Source organism: Phoxinus phoxinus (genome assembly GCF_949152265.1).
Source record: "Phoxinus phoxinus genome assembly, chromosome: 1".
NCBI classification, from domain to species: Eukaryota; Metazoa; Chordata; class Actinopteri; order Cypriniformes; family Leuciscidae; genus Phoxinus; species Phoxinus phoxinus.
The window spans coordinates 52,230,291-52,249,468 of NC_136876.1; positions in this window are offsets into that span (position 1 = coordinate 52,230,291).

Here is a 19,178-nt window from a genome sequence, read left to right on the forward strand (position 1 = left end):
CTGGGGCTGTTTGTACACCACTGAAGGCTTTGTTCATGGATCATTCCCTCCAGCACATCCATGCTTAATTAAAATCTCACCCCCTGTAGCTCCTTCCATGAGAAACCAACTCCAAGGTGAAGGCCTTTCCCAGAAAACCCCTATTGCTTCCTCCAATGCTTCCCTCGAGCTCAAGAACGGCCCATTATGTTATGTGACCCTGGACCACAAAACCAGTCACATGGGTCTTTTTTTTATTTTATAGAGATTTATACATGATCTGAAAGCCTAATAAATACGTTTTCCATTGATGTGTGGTTTGTTAGGATAGGACAATATTTGGTCGAGACACAACTATTGTAAATCTGGAATCTGAGGGAGCAAAAAAATCTAAACATTGAGAAAATCTCCTTTAAAGTTGTGCATTTATGTTCACGATTGTGCTGCATTCACTCACAAAAATACATGTTTTATATATTTACGGTAGGACATTTACTAAATATCTTCATGGATCATCTTAATATCCTAATGATTTTTGGCATAAAAGAAAAATGGATAATTTTGACCCATTTTTTTTTTTACCCAGAAAATAAACTACAATTTGTTTTTTTATACATTACTTTCTTATTCAAACAAAATCCTGTCATCCATCCTCTGTTCCTCTTTCATAATTTTCACCATAAATGTGTTTTAGGAGGACGGATCAATACAGTAAAAAGAACATAAAAAAAATGTAGGATGTCTTTTCTGTTCACCGAATACTTTTGAATCTTCGCTATTGCTTCAAACGTGCCGTTATTAATTGCGTAGTGACGTGTGTGTTCAAGTAAGCCAGATATGAGCAGATTCTGTGCAATCCGCTGTGTTTAATATATCATGAGGACTCATGAGTAAATCTGTGCAGATTTGACTACAAGAACAGCAAAGTGAGTAACATAATAACATTTACATTACATTTATCTGACGCTTTTATCCAAAGCGACTTACAATTGCTATATATCAGAGGTCGCACGCCTCTGGAGCAACTAGGGGTTAAGTGTCTTGCTCAGGGACACATTGGTGTCTCACAGTGGATTCGAACCCGGGTTTCTCTCACCAAAGGCATGTGTCTTATCCATTGCGCCACCACCACCCAATTACATCCAATTACTTAACTTGATTTGACAGTGTTACCCGCCACAGTTGATCTTTACCCACATTTGTGGTGTTGGCGGGTGTTAGTTTCAAACCCGGATCACTATAACGTGGAGGGAGGACATGCTTTTCTTGAGAGCCTCTCCACACTTGGTCCTGGGAGATGTGAGCTTTGCCAGAGTCGGGGCAACTGGTTTTTCCCGGGGCTAATTGGAGGATTAAAATGCCCCTGGAATCACCTCTCAGAGACAATGCTACGGCATAATGAAGCACTTCAGACCCCGGTGAGAAATCCCAGCCATATTTGTTCCCATTATCAGCCTTTAATTTGCTCCCTCGTAGAAAATTAATAAATGCAGCAGTAATTTGGCCACTAGAGCCCTGTTTGTACGAGTGCGCACCAGCTTTAGAGATATAGGCTGCAGTGCTAGAGTGTTTTTCCTTTGACGAACACAGCCTGGCAGAGATCAGAGCACGCATGACCCTCGACTTGTCACTTCCCGTCTCCTAATTGTCCTTCGTTTCATAGAGTGAACTCTATTTTAAAGTTTCCTGTGCTTTGATCGTGAAATCATCTAGGAAACTCTTAGCTGTATTTCCCTGAACGGCCGTGACCTAAACGTTCCCGTAACAACATCCCGCAATCCTGGAGAGGCCAATGCGGACATTTCATTTAATACTCAACTATATTATTGATCCGCCTGCATTGAGTCCCCTCTCCAGAGCGGCGATATATATAAATTAACTAAATTAATAACTTTTTTTACAACAGAAATGAACCATCGCTGAGCTTTCTTAAGCTGGACTGTGTCGCTATTTTCCTCTGGAAACAAACTTTGTTGCATTATTTTCCTGTCATCTCTGTAAAGCTGCTTTGAAACACTGTGTGTTGATTTAATATTTATTGAAACGTGCAATACGCATGTCAGTGTTTTCACAGATTTACGTTTTTTGACATTTACGCGGAGATGCTAACATGTTAGCGTCCCCTTAGTTAATAACTAATGATCTTTGCAACGGAAGTGAATCAATCAAAACTAACTTTAGCTGGACAATAACTTTATTCTAGAGTTGCTGTAAAGCCTAAACAATCTCTGTTGCTGTAATTTGTACCTTTGAAACTTCATGGGAATTGCAGGTGTGAACGCAGGGAGACTTTACCGTTGACTGACTTAGCCCCCAAGTCGTTTAGACAATGTCTCGTCATTAGATTGATGATATCAGTGCTCTCTTACTTCTCACGGCACAAAGCGAAGCACGTGGGAGGCAGAAGAGTAACCATATCAGGCGGTGTGTGTGCCAGCGGCTCGCTAACTGTTTCATTCACTGCATTGTGTGGGGTGGTAATTGGCATTAAGCGCTACTCTGGCGGCTTTAACCAGCTTCAGTGTGTGTGAAAGAGAGAGAAAGAGACAGCTAAAGCTGCCTTAGTTCACTTCCCAGCCAACATTAGCTCGCATGGCAGGCCGGGGCTATTGTGCTACTTCACTTTTGTTACACTTAAGAGAGAACCGGTTCTGCCAAAAAAATGGGTCTCTGTTGATAGATTTATTTGCCAGGTAAAAACATTCGGCTGTGAAACGTGGGAGAAAACGAAGTGTGTGTGTGTGTGTGTGTGTGTGTGTGTGTGTGTGTGTGTGTGTGTGTGTGTGTATGAGGAGGGTTAAAGGATAAATGAGGAAGAAAAAAAGAAGGAAAAGAGAGCGACAGAGACTGAGACATGGGCTATTGCCAAGAGACACATCAAAGCGCTCCCTTGATGTTTATTTTGAATGGGCACTAATGGTTTCTGAAGGCAAAGAATTGCAGCAGGAAGACGAAAAGAAAGAGCGAGAGACACAGACAGAAGTGTGGAGCCAGCCTGCGATCCTGCGAGGGCACAGATATCCCCATCTCGTGTCTCTAAAAGCAACAGCGGGGTGTGGCGATGGAGGAGATGCTAAGACCTGGTTATGATTACACACACCCATGTTCCTGGTGCACTGCTTTGAGCCTTGTTTGCCCATTGGCTTTGTTTTTATAGTTGATCAGCCGTCTTCTTGACCCACAACCTTTTCATTTCAGTCAGGACCACTGTCGTTGAATACGATTGACAATTAGCATACAGTTTGGATTGGCGGAATGGTTCTGTTCTGGGCAAGAAACTAGCCTAGCATGGATAAGAGCAGCAATAACCCTCCTTAGGGTGAACAGAACAGAACCAACATTAATGTATTTCATTCAAAGGGGAATCATAATGCCGAATCCTGACTGATGAGAGGTGGAGCTGGGGATGGAGGAGGGTAATTAGCTCCTGAATCCTGACAGATGAGAGGTGGAGCTGGGGAGGGAGGAGGGTAATTAGCTCCTGAATCCTGACTGACAAGAGGTGGAGCTGGGGAGGGAGGAGGGTAATTAGCTCCTGAATCCTGACTGACGAGAGGTGGAGCTGGGGAGGGAGGAGGGTAATTAGCTCCTGAATCCTGACTGACGAGAGGTGGAGCTGGGGAGGGAGGAGGGTAATTAGCTCCTGAATCCTGACTGACGAGAGGTGGAGCTGGGGATGGAGGAGGGTAATTAGCTCCTGAATACTGACTGACGAGAGGTGGAGCTGGGGAGGGAGGAGGGTAATTAGCTCCTGAATCCTGACTGACGAGAGGAGGAGCTGGGGAGGGGGGGGGGGTAATTAGCTCCTGAATCCTGACTGACGAGAGGAGGAGCTGGGGAGGGAGGAGGGTAATTAGCTCCTGAATCCTGACTGACGAGAGGTGGAGCTGGGGAGGGAGGAGGGTAATTAGTTCCTGAGAAACGCGATAGCTGCTGATAATACTGAAGGATCTTATATATGTATACAGTGATAGGCGTCGTATTCCTATAGGTAGATGTGGATCAGATGAGAGTCACTGATGCGAGCTTGACTAACGTGACCTGCCAGAACTGACCCTACTCTTGATTTTCTTGCCCCATTCTCTTTATTTTGAAATCAGCAATTGTTAAAGACACCGAACTTAGAGCTAAATAAAGAAAAGTGTGCATGTTTGCATGCTTGTGGCTCCTGGATGTAGATCAAATGAACCTGAACACATCACATAACTGTGGCTTCTCTATGAATGCGGACGCTCGATGATCGGGAATATGTCATGTCTTCACTTGCTGTAGTTCCTCGGTTCATCATGATTCATGAGCCGGCTTCAGGGGAGACTTTTATGTCATATCACCTCTAAAACTCATCCAAAATCTCCACGCCTGAACATACCAAACTGAAGGATTCTGTGGTGGAGTAAATTCTACAGAAAAAACATAGTGTGACCCTGGATCACAAACCCAGTCTCGAGTCGCACGGGTATATTTGTGGCAATAATACAGAAAAGTAAATTCTATATTAAAGGATAATTCCGGTATTTAACACATTGAGTCTATATTGTAGTTTGTTTTGGATGAACAAGAGTGGTGGACAACATTTTTTTGACAATGGTTCCTCTCTCGAGTTTTTTACTATAATAGAATTGGCCATGGACCCATTTAACATTGGAGCCAATGGCCATGGCAATAATACAGAAAAGTAAATTATATATTAATACTCAAATTCAGCTTGTAGAAATTAAAGCGTAAATATCAATATTATAAAATTAAGTAAAACCCACTGAAATTCAACCCAGCATGCAATAGGGTATAAATAATTAATAATAAGGTTGCATTTTCACTGTTTTCCAGCTGTATTTACATAGTTTTATTATTATTTGTGTTGTTAGGTTTTATAAATTGCTGTTTTGTGACATCTGTTGTTCATTTTCTACTCTAAATGACACAATCATAAAAAAAAGTATCCGAAGAATGTTACCGTTATTGCACTGTTAACCCTTACTGTAGAAAAAGCCCAAATTCTTACAATATCATACCATTTTCCATTAAAACAGTAATATACAGGAATATACCTACAGGAATATACTGTGAATTAACAGCGCTCAAAGTCGACACTCAGAGGCTGTTTTCCCAATCACACCCTATACCCTCATTCACTATTCCCTACATTAGTTCACTAATATATAGTCCACTTGAATGAAAAGAAGTGAGTGAATTGAGACACTGATGAACACCTGATAAGCAGAATCACTGAAGGACAGAGAAACAAGAACAGAAAAAAAAGAAACACAAGAACTACAACTGACTTCCAGAAACACTGAGTGTGAAACCAGTCTGACATTATTTATTTCATACATGTACAAAAGTTATTCTTGAGAATGAACAGGGATTTAGTTAATAATAAAGTTTGTTGTCACCATGATGGATATAAGTATTTGCTTTAGTTGGTCTCTTGTACCTTGACTTATAGCATTTCTTCCATCTCTCTCTCTCTGGCTGCTGTAACAGTGAGTTTATAAAGACCATTTGTTACGGCAAAAAAAGTCAAGACGAAGTTGATCAGGTGGTTTTGGTTTTGTGATGATGTCATAATCATCCATAAGTGAGTTTCTGTTGTTTTTTTGTATGTAAGCTATGAGTTTATGGGTATAGAACCATATATCTGCTAATCTACAGCAATTGAATCCAGCAATATTTATTTCTGTATTGAATTTTGAAATTATATAGTGCATTAAAATTGTATTAATTCCTGCTTGACTCATGCACACACAGACATCAACAATCAGCGTATGAATCTCAACAATGGTGACGATCAAAAGTTTCATGTCGCAATGCATGCTGGGTTCCATGATAGTATAAAACACCCAGCATGCACTGCTGCATGAATAATAATTAAATTACCATTGTTGAGATGCATGTTCTAATTTGTGATATCTCTGTGTTGCTACAAAACAGTGTAGCTCTGTTATTTTTGATTATGCATGTGTTAAAAAAATTAGTCGTTGCTGTGGTTTACAGTGGTGATAATGTAACACTTTTGATTGAGAATAAAAATCTGAATGAGTGAGAATCAACTACTTAGATATTGAACAGGCTGTATGATGATTTTGTTATCATAGTGAATATAACCGCAATCATTCACAAACTATGTATGTGCACGAGCGTGATTTGCAAAAACATAGCTCAAGCAACAAGATTAAATATTTATGATCTAGCATCAGCAACCCAACTAAAGCAAACACTGATCTCTATAATGGTAACTTCAAATCAAACATTTTAAATTAAACATCTCAAAAACAACTTCAGTAGATGTATGACAGCAATAAAGTCATACTGGTTAATAATATGTGTAATAATGTGTTATGGCTGGAAGTCAGTTGTAGTTCTTGTGTTTCTCTATTTTCTGTTCTTGTGTTCCTCTTTCCTTCAGTGATTTTGCTTGTTAACAGCAGGTGTTCATCACTAATGCTCAACAATCACTTACATATTCACTTAATTATCTTATCAATGTTACTTTTTACTCTTTGTAGTGTGGATTTTCCTGTGGGGTTGAAAGGGTTAACAGTGTAAGATAAAAAGACACACCCACGAAAAGTATTTAAACAGTAATAAACTGTAAGTTATAAAACAGGTTTATACTGGCAACACTGTTGCCAGTAGTTTACTGTAAAATGTAGTTTTTTGGGTCACCGTTGTGCTGAAGAGTAGAGCCTGTGCTTCAGTCCAGGAGAAGATCAAGAAACACTGATGATATGCTGCATGTTGCTTTATTTAACAGACGGTGACTGTGTAGTTGCTGTTCCAGTGGCAATATTTTTATACTTACGTTTTTTAGCGGTTTCTAATGAAAGTTCATAATAACTGTTTGCTCGTGTATTTAATGCATTATACATTTTAGATAATACATTTAAATGACAATTGTTGGTCTATTTAAGGCAGTCGGTTTCTGCAAGTGAAATTAATTTTAACTCTATTTTTAATTTAGTGCATTTTACAGTAACAAACTGTATATTACAGTAAAGAACTGTACAATTAACAGTAAATTACTGGCAACAGTGTTGCCAGTATTTTACTGTAAAAAAACCCAGTAAGGTCTAACAGTGTGTGTAATAACAAGTATTGAGATCTTTGTGTTCGGGTTGATACCATATTACTTCTATGGCTACACAATATTCCCTGTATTATTTACGTAGATGTTCAGAGTTAAGCAAATGACTTGTTTGTTATATTGTTTGAGTAAAATGTACTTGAAACTTGAGTATTGCATAGTATACTTCAACTAAGTACAAATTACTCTAACTTTAACTGGCCACGTTAAAGTTACTTATTTTCTTAATTAATTTTACTTAACTAATTTTGAAGATTTTACCTAATTCCATATCTGAAAAATCTGCGTTCAAAACTTTTTTACTTTTGAACAAATTTTACTTTTTTTTGTCACTGCAAATCTATTTTTCAATTATCTCCCTTTTTATTTCTAGAATTATACAAAATATATGTGTATTATACAGATATTCATACATGTTCAGAATACACATTAGTTAAATATGTCTCTCTCACTCTCTCTCTCTCTCTCTCTCTCTCGCTCTCTCTCTCTCTCTCTCTCTCTCTCTCTCTCTCTCTCTCTCTCTCTCTCTCTCTCTCTCTCTCTGTCTCTCTGATTGAGAGGTTTAGCTTCAGAACAATTCTTATACTGCCTTTTATATTGAAAGGTCATCACGGTATTGTTAAAATACCACTTTCTGCACTTTCATCATGAAAGGTCACGCTGTATACCCGAAGAGTCTTTAAAGGCAAGCGACTGCGCCGGCTGCCATTGTCGAGTCAAGCGTTCCCTTGAGCAAGTTTTTCTTCGTGTCTTTCTTCGAGATCTCAGGAGAAAACTATCCTTTTTTGAAAATCAGCCTGAAAACTGGGGTTGAGGAGGAAGTCCATGGAGCAACAATTTATTTTGTAATCCTATAGTATGTAAACTTAAGGCCATATAACTCACCAAACCAAAGAACTCTGACCGTTTGTTTAAAAAAGTTCATTTGAAACCAGAATACATCCAACAGCAAACTAGCACATAATAATGCAAGTAGTCTACATTCACCATTCAAAAAGGTAAACCAAAAATAGGACTGCGGATATACAAACAACAATTGCTTTACACTTTGAGTATGAATCATGGTAATCAGTCCGTCTTCACTTTCTTCATTCCAGACGGCCTTTTTATTTGCACAGTTGAATGTTCAGATAAACGATACAATCAAAATGAGAACAGTCTTTATAACTCTTGACTTTTATTCTTCTTGGCTGTTCGCTAATTTGAACAGCCAATCAGAGTGGCATATTAGACGGGAAATACACTGGTGCATTTTTATTTATAAAGTCCTGTTAGGTCTATTACCCAAATATCTGCAAGAGTCGCTGCATGTTAGTACATATTAAAGCAGATCATCTAATCACTTTCTTTTGATTAGCCAGAGAAAGAAAACTTTTGCTGCTCATAATCATTGGAAATGTGCTACAAAAGTCATTGAAAGTCATTTATTTCAATTTAAAAAAAACTACTATAGGTAGTGTTTTTATCACAGCTTGTAACATGTTTTAATTTAATGTATATGTGTGTGTATTGTAATGTATGTTTTTATGTCTTTCAGGAGATTTAAAAAGTAAGAACTTATTCTTAAGTGACTTAAATAAAGGCTATGCTTACAAATACAATTTAGCTCAGTAGTTAAGCTCAAGTGCTTAAGTCAAAAGTAAAGAGTATATAAACATGTATGATCCTTGCTTGTAAGTTCCTTGCAGTTACACATCAAGAATGATTTGTTGCCTATACCTGCACATATCTATAGATTAAACACGTAATACGCATGTGCACGCCGTCAGCGTTCTCACAGATTCGCGTTTTTGAAGTTTACGCGGAGATGATAACGTTTTTCAAATTTTTTCAAAACTTGCACCTTTGAACATGTTTCAAGGTTTGCGTTCTCGAGCCACAAACACAGCTGTTGTGCACATGAGCGGCCAGAACACATTAAAAGTTAGCGACCCCTAAGTTAATAACTAATGATCTTTGCAACGGAAATGAATCAATCAAAACCATCTTTAGCTGGACAATAACTTTATTCTAGAGCTGCTGTAAAGCCAAAACAATGTAATCTCCTACACTGTAAAAACAAAAAAAAACAAAAAACTGTGAAATCTTTGGTAAAAAAACCGGCAGCTGTGGTTGCCAGTATTTTACCGTAAAAAAGTAGTGCCAACCTTTTATTTTTTACAGGACTTAAATTTACGTTAATAAAAAAAACACATTGTAAAAAACGTTAGCTTGGTTGCCAGTATTTTACCGTAAAGTTTAGTTCAATGATGTAAAACATAAACATTTCTACCGTATTTTTTTACGGTAAATACAACGGTAAGTTTTTTTTTACAGTGTACTTCGAAAATCCGTACATTTAACAGTATTTTACTGTAAAACTACATGAAATGTCTCGTGAGAGCTTTTACAGTTTTTCACTGTACACATTTTCCGTTGCTTTTTTACAGTTTTTTACCGTTAAAATTGCGATTTTTTTTTTACAGTGTATTATCACTGTAAATCTGCTTTGAAACAATCTATATTGGTAAAAGCGCTGTATAAATGAAGGGGGCTTGACTTTTAATGCTGTGCAACTACAGCCTCAGTAAAGCAGACCATAATATCTCTTCCACCACACTCAAAAAAATAAATTGTTGAATGAACATGATTTAATCGTATCACCCATTATGCATCTAAGCAAGATTTGAATATTTTATTTGAACACAATATTGGTTTGTAAATTGAACATGATTGTAATATGTCAATGCAACTTCTTTGCAACTAATTGAATCAACATGTTTGTATTGTGTTAGACTAATCAAATGTATTCTCATTCACTCAAAGCACAGGAAAGCAGAATCACCAAAGGAGAAAATCAAATTTTTAAGTCACCATTATGGAGATCAGTGTGTGTTTTAGTTGTGCTCTTCACCCTTAAATTATTAACTTTAAGTTTTGTTTGGCTGCTGTACATAAGTTATAACAGCCAGATGAATAAATAGGAACGGTGATCTAATGGTGTTGGTTGTGTATTAACATAACCATTATTTTCACAATCATTTAACCAGAATCACTGAACTCATATAGAGTCCAATTTATGATTTAGGTTTATTTTATTAATTTTAGCTGCATAATATGTTTAGCCTTATCAATGAAATTAAACGATCAAATCAATAAAAACAAATATATATATACACATTTCTTTTTTAGGCACACACAGACATCAATATTTAACGTATGAATCTCAGCAATGGTGAGAAACAGATCACCTCTGATCATAAGCTCATTATTTATTCATGCAGCAATGCATGATGGGAGCTATGAATGAGTTTTGATTGGTGCAACACAGAATGCACTGCAACATGCTTTATAAATGTCACCATTGTTGAGATGCATACACTGATTCTTGATGTCTGTGTGTGCCCAAAAAAGAAATGTGTATATATATATTTTTATTTGTATTGATTTGATCATTTTAATTTCATTGAAAAGGCTAAACCTATTATGCAGCTAAAATTAATAAATTAAACCTAACTCATAAATTGGACTCCATATGAGTTCAGTGATTCTGGCTAAATGATTGTGAAATAATGGTTATGTTAATACACAACCAACACCATCAGATCACCATTCCTATTTGTTCATCTGGCTGTTATAACTTATGTACAGCAGTCAAACAAAACTTAAAGTTAATAATTTAAGGGTGAAGAGCACAACTAAAACACACACTGATCTCCATAATGGTGACTTAAAAATTTGATTTTCTCCTTTGGTGATTCTGCTTTCCTGTGCTTTGAGTGAATGAGAATACATTTGATTCGTCTAACACAACACAAACATGTTGATTCAATTAGTTGCAAAGAAGTTGCATTGACATATTACAATCATGTTCAATTTACAGACCAATATTGTGTTCAAATAAAATATTCAAATCTTGCTTAGATGCATAATGGGTGATACGATTAAATCATGTTCATTCAACAATTTATTTTTTTGAGTGCATCTTTCTGAAGTGAGAACTGAGTCTGGATTCTCCCAAGGTTTTATTCTCTATTCTGTCACTGATGGAGTTTTGGTTTCTTGCCACTGTCGCCTTGGCTTCGGCTTGCTTAGTTGGGGACATTCATTATTCAACAATATTATTGATCTGCCTTACTTCAGGTGGACGATGACGATAACACAATTTTCTTCTAGAAACAAACTTTATTGCATTATTTGCTTTGATACAATCTGCAGTGTAAAAAGCACTGTATAAATAAAGGTGACTTGACTTGATTAACTTCCGTTGCAAAGATCATTAGTTATTACAGTAACTTATTACATGGCTTGGTTAAATTCTAATGTAGAATGCGGTCTGTTATTTCTTAATGACAACCGTTGCTAAGTATAACACACCGTTGCCATGAAAAACAGAGCGTTGCCATGAACACGGTGTTCTTTAGCGGAAACAATACAATAATTTTTAAATCAATAAACTCAAATAAAATTGATAAAATTAAAATTATTGATTTATTTAGTAGGTAGCCATGTAGTAGAGCGAGGCGGTTGTTATAACGTTAACACTTCGCGTCGGGGTCCTGATCAGCCCGTCGGGGTTGTATACGCTATAACAACCGCCTCGCTATACAATTATCCCTTACATAGGGGCCGCTAATAGGACACCGTTTTAACAGAAACTTTTAATGTGTCCTGGCCGTTCATTCACACAACAACAGTGTTTGGGGCTCGAGAACGCAAATCTGTTGCAAAAGTGCAAGCGTTTTAAAATGTAGTAAAACGTTATCATCTCCGCGTAAACTTCAAAAACGTGAATCTGTGAAAAAACAGACGGGGTGAACACAGCCTATAGATGTGTGTGTTTGACTGTATATGAGCACAGCCGTAGTCTTTCTTTACACAACAAATGAATTGTCGGGCCTTAAAAATTCCTAACACAGAACGTTTAGTGACTTCCATGTGAACTGGAGTCAGCGTTTGACAGTCGTGAGCAACGGGGAGAGAAAGCGTTATCTGTGTCATCTGTGTTGAAGTTTGTCCCCTGTTTCAAATCAGTCTGTTTACTTCCATCTGATGTGAGTGTTGTCCATAGTCATTTCCTTGTATTGTTTTTTGTCTTTCTTTTCATGACCTCATGATTTTTGGGTTGTTGTTGTTGTCTTTCTTCTCTCTCTCTCTCTCCTCAGCTCATGGTTGAGGGGTCACAGGCTTCGAGGGGAAGAGTACATGTGCACAGTTTTATGGCTAACCACATGTGTTTCTAGATATCTGGGCCCGTGTTTCTCATGGAAAGCCGGTGGGGGTGGTGTGTGTGGGGGGGTGGGTTACGGGTAGTTTGGGGGACAGGGGTTGGTAGTTGGTGTGGGAGAGAAAAACATGTGGTTCTTGTTTGAAGGGTTAAGATGAAGCGGCCATGTTTCTTCCCTGTGAAGTGCAACGGAAATCCAAACATCCCCTCGATGATTAAACACTACGGCTTCTGCGACGCCCTCATATGAGCGTCAACAACACACACCATCATGTGATGGCTGCACACACACACAGTAATGCGCTGGGTATAGTGGAGGAAGGAGATGTTGTTGGTATGCTGGAAAACATCAGTGGTTCAGAGATCTTCCAGTGCCCCTCTTGGCCCTCACGTGGTCGAGTCTCAGAGTTGCACACTGGACACCTGGGAGCCCTAAACATGCACACATCTGAAGAACGCCATACACACACTGCTTCTAGGGTTGAAGTCTTAAAACTTTGACAAACATTGTTTCATTGCTTGGTCAAACAACTTACTCCCACGGCAAACTCGTGCCGTTGGTGAAGCCAGAGTTCGACATGCTCACAGAGAAAAGTTTACGCTCTTCATTTCTCCTTTCTGATAATTGCATCTGCACATTAAACAGGGATAGGAGAAGGTGTTTTAGCATCCAAAGAATTACCCAAATCACACCGTTTAGTTTTTTTTCTTATTATTTTATTTACCTTTAAATTACTTGATTTGATCAGACAATTTTAATTTAGTAGCACATTCATCACATTCCATCAACTTAAATTCACAATAACTCACATTTTCATGCATAAACCTTTTAATTCAGGTGAAAATATCTTACATTGGGTGTGTTTGCCGACCTCTTGTGGAATTTTTTTTATATAACATGACTCTTGATGGCCTTATATCTCTATATGGAGCATATGAGCCGTTCCGCTGGGTCCTAAAGTCAGTTTCTCTTCAGTGTGCATTCAGATACACATTATACAATATTTTCTTGGTAAAGTTTTAGCCTTTTTAGTTTGAATTTTGAGCATTTTTAGGTTTTTCTGTGTGTACTGAAGCACTCCTCACATACCATTTATTCCTAAGGGGGTCAATTTGACCCGTGAGGGAAGGATTTGTTACTCTTTTTTTTTTTATTCACAAAACTCTTTGTATCCATTACATTTTTTGTGTGTGTGTGTGTGTGTGTGTGTGTGTGTGTGTGTGTGTGTGTGTGTGTGTGTGTGTGTGTGTGTGTGTGTGTGTGTGTGTGTGTGTGTGTGTGTGTGTGTGTGTGTGTGTGTGTGTGTGTGTGTGTGTGTGTGTGTGTATCCGCGGTTCAAGTGCAACAAAAGTCCTGGGGTCTTGGACCCCTCCGATGAAAAAAATAAATAAAAATCGAATATATTTTCCGGGTCAAAATGACCCGAATGACAAAAATGTCTTAGATGGGAAAAATGCCCAGACAGCAACATAGTGTCGGCCCAGATCCGGCCCACATCTGGTACACATTGAATCCTCATGTACCGGGTGTGGGCCGGATCTGGTACACATTGAATCCTCATGTACCGGGTGTGGGCCGGATCTGGTACACATTGAATCCTCATGTACCGGATGTGGGCCGGATCTGGGCCGACACTATGTTGCTGTCTGGGTGAGATGGAAACTTAAATAAGTTAGCCTGATTACAAATTCTTCCATCTAACCTTACAGTTGTGTTTTCTTTTTTATTCAAGGACTATATCTCGAATGCCTCACTTTGGACAATTAACCCAGACAGTCGGCCCTGATCCGGCCCACATCCGGTATGTATTGAGTCCTCATGTCCCAGATCTGGGCCGGCACTATGTTGCGGTCTGGGAAAGCATAGACTCCTCGGTGGGTTCCTGGAGTTTGTCTCTGGATGGTTATGTTTGTAATGTGTGAGGTAATGTGCAACATTGTTCCAAACTTCTCCGACATTCCTCCGGAGTCGTCCAGCTCTTCTGCTGGCTGGGAATCAGACGCGGGAACCAGCAGGATTCCTCGGCACTGATCAACCGCTCCCATCAACACCGCATCCAGACCTGCCACTGAGAGCAGCCGGCTTGGAGAGAGATCACACGGTCCTCCTCACCTCGCAGCTCCAGCTCTTCACACAGCCAGCGCACTGCAGAAAGCTGTTCTTACTCTGGGTCCTTGTCTCGTTTCCAGTCCAAATATCAGCATCTCTAAAGTAGAGACATATCTTGTTTTCTGGGGGGGGGGGGGGAGTGTTTGAAACACTCAAACACCAGAACCACACACCAAATCTGCAAAACCATTCACTAATTCTCAGCCTTCAATTTCATAACACTTTCTTCAAACCACAACACACAATTCTCTGTAACGCACACAAATCTACCAGGAAGTATCTTGATTTCCTTTTTCAAACACAACCAATCATCAGAATGCCTCACTAACTCAACACACACACTCCTCGCATGAGCAAACACATACTGCTTTGCTTAACGCCAACCAATCATGGCTTCAGAATAGGCCAAAGGTCAAGTTATAGGTCTTTCGGACTGTGTAATACTGTATTCAAAACCACACACACTTACAGTAAAACAATTTATAGTTTGGTTTCAAACTTGCTTTTGTGTTTACCGTGAATTTTTCAACATCATGGTTTCAATCTTGCACAGAAATATACATATGAGCTCATGAAAGAAGAGCTTTAGGTTTTGAATAACTGTGTGTATGATATATCCAAATATATAATATTATGGCAAAGGTGTTTGCAACGTAACACAAACGTTTAGTTTTGAGATGTGTTTGGGATATTTTGTGTCCTTCATTTTGCAAGAGATTTGAGGCATTTTGCATTTTGTGTGTGCATTTTTTTGGATTTGTGTGTTAAGTTTTGAAGAAGAAGAAAAAAGAGGCAACGTTTTGAAAATGTGTGTAAGCAGATGAACAAGCCAAATGATCTGCCAATGGGGTAAGAAAAATAAACATAATTTAAATGGACACAAGCTTATTTTTCTTACCCCATTGGCAGATCATTTGTCTTAAAGCAAAAACTCACTTCATTTTGATTTTTTCCCCCCAGAAAACAAGATATCGTATCTCATGGCAATTTACTACTTTAGTAAATACCTCTTGATTTAAGAATTTTTCGATATTTGGACTGGAAGCCAGACAAAAATACCAGTACACGAAGCGTGGGGAAAAGATTTGCGAGGGTGATCAATGCTCAGAAATAGTGATTTGAAGGGAATGCAAGGCCCATGTGCACCAGAAGAATGAGGCTTTAGATAAAGGGAGATCGCTTTGGGTGACCACTTTGCAGTGGAAGTGATAGTTCCCCTGGGATGATGATAATGGTTATAGAGAGACACCCCCCCCCCCCCCCCCCCCCTCTTAGCTCTCACTAGTGGGCTGCTGTAAACAAACCAAGTGCTTATGCCAGCGTTTGATCTTGTGAACTGTAAAATCTTCCTCGCAGAAACAGGAAAATTAGCTCTCACATGTGGATGAGGAAGGGGCTGAGTGACAAAAGCTGCTGGGAAGACTTTTTTTTTTCTTTTTTCGGCAGCCTTGAATGTTGTTGATTTTCACTGAGTTTCCTCTTTGAGTCCATGTTATGATCGTAATATTCATGCATCTGAGCCATACTTTACTAGACTAAGTCTCTAGAATCTGCTATTTAACTTTAAACAATATTATCGAACTAAACTGAGCTGGTTTTCTCCAGCTCAGATATATATATATATATGCATAATCTGATGCATAATCATCTCTCACGTGCTAAACTTATATTTAGATTTATGTTTAGCATGTGCAGGATGATTATCATATTTATCATATGTACATAAAATCAATTTGTAAATGGCAAGGAAAGACAATTTAACTTTAAAAATTTAAAAATTACTAACTTTGTTGTCTGCTCATTATGAGATTATTGTTTAGTGGATAGGCCTAGACAATTACATATGTGTCTAAACATAAAAAAATATTAATAACTGGATGAAACATATGATTTTACATTTTAATATTCATATCTAATTGGGATCAATTGATGAAATGTATTTAGTTTTTTATTTAATAGACAAAATTCTCAGATGCCACTGCTTTGAGGGCCCAAAATACTCAACTTAGGTGAATATTTTGACTTTTTAGGATTTTATTTTTATTTTACATTATTTTATTTGCACTACTGGTGCCTAGATGGACATTAATAACCAACAGTGAAACAAACAAACAAACAAACAAACAAATAAATAATTTCAGACCTCAACTGGGAAGGAAATACAGAGGCCGGACCTCTAGAAATTTTTATTTAATATCTTATCCTCATATATTCATGTATGTATATGATAATAATAGGTCACCTTATAGACAATTCAGCAATATTACTCTAGATAGAGAGAAATATGTCACAACTTACATATTCATACGGGCAGTTTTCAGAACAACAACACTCAGTCTGGATTGGTTGACATTAAATCAATCCTATATTGAAATCAACAAAGATCTGAACTGATTACGATATCTTTGTTATCAAATATTTGAATCATAAACTTCGTACTGTAGCCTGTAATCACATAAGTGAATTAAATGATTTTGGAGGGTTAAAATGTGCTCTCGAACTTCTCAAAAGGCCAGTAAACAGACAGATTACAGGTTAGTTTGCAGGTTAGTGTATCAGTTCTGTCATTTTTTCAGTTATAAGTGTATATAGATATAGATATATAGCAGAGCCTTAGCAACCCTAACATTGTGACAGTGAGTTTTGCGTTAAAAAAAAACACAACTGACAATTTCTTCAGAAAATGTGAAACCGTAGTTGTTTTCTGAGTCTCTAAAACCGAGACTACTTCATAAACACGGCGGTGTGATTGTGAGGGTGAGACCTTTCCGATTATCTTTATTAAGTAAAGTTATCGGCCTGTATTAATGGGACATAATGAGCTTGATTTTGAAGCACCAGATGGCAACAGAGATGCCAAAGGACAATGACCTCGAACATCAAAACGCCACACATCTCTCGCCGCCGCGTTTGAAGAGCTCAGCTACCTTTGAACGTTTGTTGTTTGGCTCGAAAGGAAGATGTCAAAGGGAAGAATCCTAACTATGAGGCTTTGGCGCAGCCTTGAAGATGTTGAAATTAGTGTTTAAAAAGAATTCAAAGCATAATGCACACAAAGAGACGAAGCCTGAAATGTCGCTACTCTGGTGTTAAAAGAAAGATCCTAGATGAGAGATACACGAGGCTGACTTTGGTGTCACTTCAAAGGCTTCCTTCACAGGCACACAAGCTAATCGCAAGATATGAAGATCTCGGAGCCTGCGTGACCCTGACCAGCTGGGGACAACGCAAAGTGTGTGTGTGTGTGTGCGGTTTAAGAGGTGTTTTTAAAATAGTTGGTCTTTTCTCTCTTTTTTACGTCAAAGCATGGCAGACTTTCTTTGCTCTGTCGCTGCCACAACCAATGGCTGAGGTGCTTATAACATGTTAAAAGAGTAATGGCATTTCTCCTTATAAACTCCTGATTGGCAGAAGCTGGACTCCATGGCAGCTTTAATTGGCCGAGAGGACGTCTGACTGAGCGACCAATCACAGTTAGTTATGTTCCACGCAGCGCTTGACATTAAAGGGATATTTCGCCGCTGGAAAGATGAATGTGTATTTAAATTGGATTATTTATGTTGTAGAAATGTGAAATTATTTTAGAAGTTGGTGCCTTCTAGACTGAGAAAAGCCCTTTTTTTTTGTCTCATGTGGATGAAAGACAACAACTCCCAGAATGCACTTGCTTCGCTGCGCCATGAGGCCACGCCTCCCCAAGCCACGCCTACCGGTTACAGAGGCCAGTATCAGAAGAAATGAAATGGGGGAGCACGGTCATTCGAAAATACTACCGGGTTTCTACTGATACAAAGCTTAATGCTAATCGGTGAAGTATCCCTTTAACATCATCCGCCAAATGCGTGTGTTTTAATTTTAATCTTAACCGTTCTATTTCATCAGAAACAATCTGAAAACAGGGCTTTAAGTGTAAAATACCAAACTTGTCCTTTAAGAATGAAACGGCTAGACTTAATTCACGTCTACTATTGAGTCCAGCGTATCATCAGCGCTCGGATTCACTTCCATGTGCGACTCGCAGTCTGTGAGGGAAACTAAACGCTATTGGCTGTTTGAAAAAGGGGGAGGAGCCATTCAATATGTCCCGCCTTTCAGTGGAAATTACGTCAACGCATCAAACAAAGCTGCGCGATCTAAGACACTTCAGTGGGACTTTAATTGAGAAGAAGATCTCTGTGCTTAACCAATAATGTTTGAATGACATTTTCCAGATGAACTCCCCTTTGGATCTTGCATTTAGTTGAAAACTAACAGCGCCTGAGGCAGAAGAGACAGTCGAGCAGCTGGAAGACGTCGCATTTCTACCGGAGAGTGATTCTGATGAGCCGTCTGTCAATGAAATTGCTTGTTCTGTTCAATGCTTGTGCTCTAGCCTCAGTCCGACACATGAGCTCCTCGTGGCTTTCTCAGTATTTGTCCGCTAAGTTGAAACAGAGGTTGCAGGCAGAAATCCACTTCTCAGCAGTTGCAGGTGTGTAATTATGAACCCTAGCAACCGCATAGCAACACCTTAGCAACCACTCAGAGTAGCCCATTAGATTTATTTAAGCTTTAATCTATCTGTCTGTCTATCTATCTATCTATCTATCTATCTATCTATCTATCTATCTATCTATCTATCTATCTATCTATCTATCTATCTATCTATCTATCTGTCTGTCTGTCTGTCTGTCTGTCTCTCTGTCTGTCTGTCTGTCTGTCTGTCTGTCTATCTATCTATCTATCTATCTATCTATCTATCTATCTATCTATCTATCTATCTATCTACCTACCTACCTACCTACCTGTCTGTCTGTCTG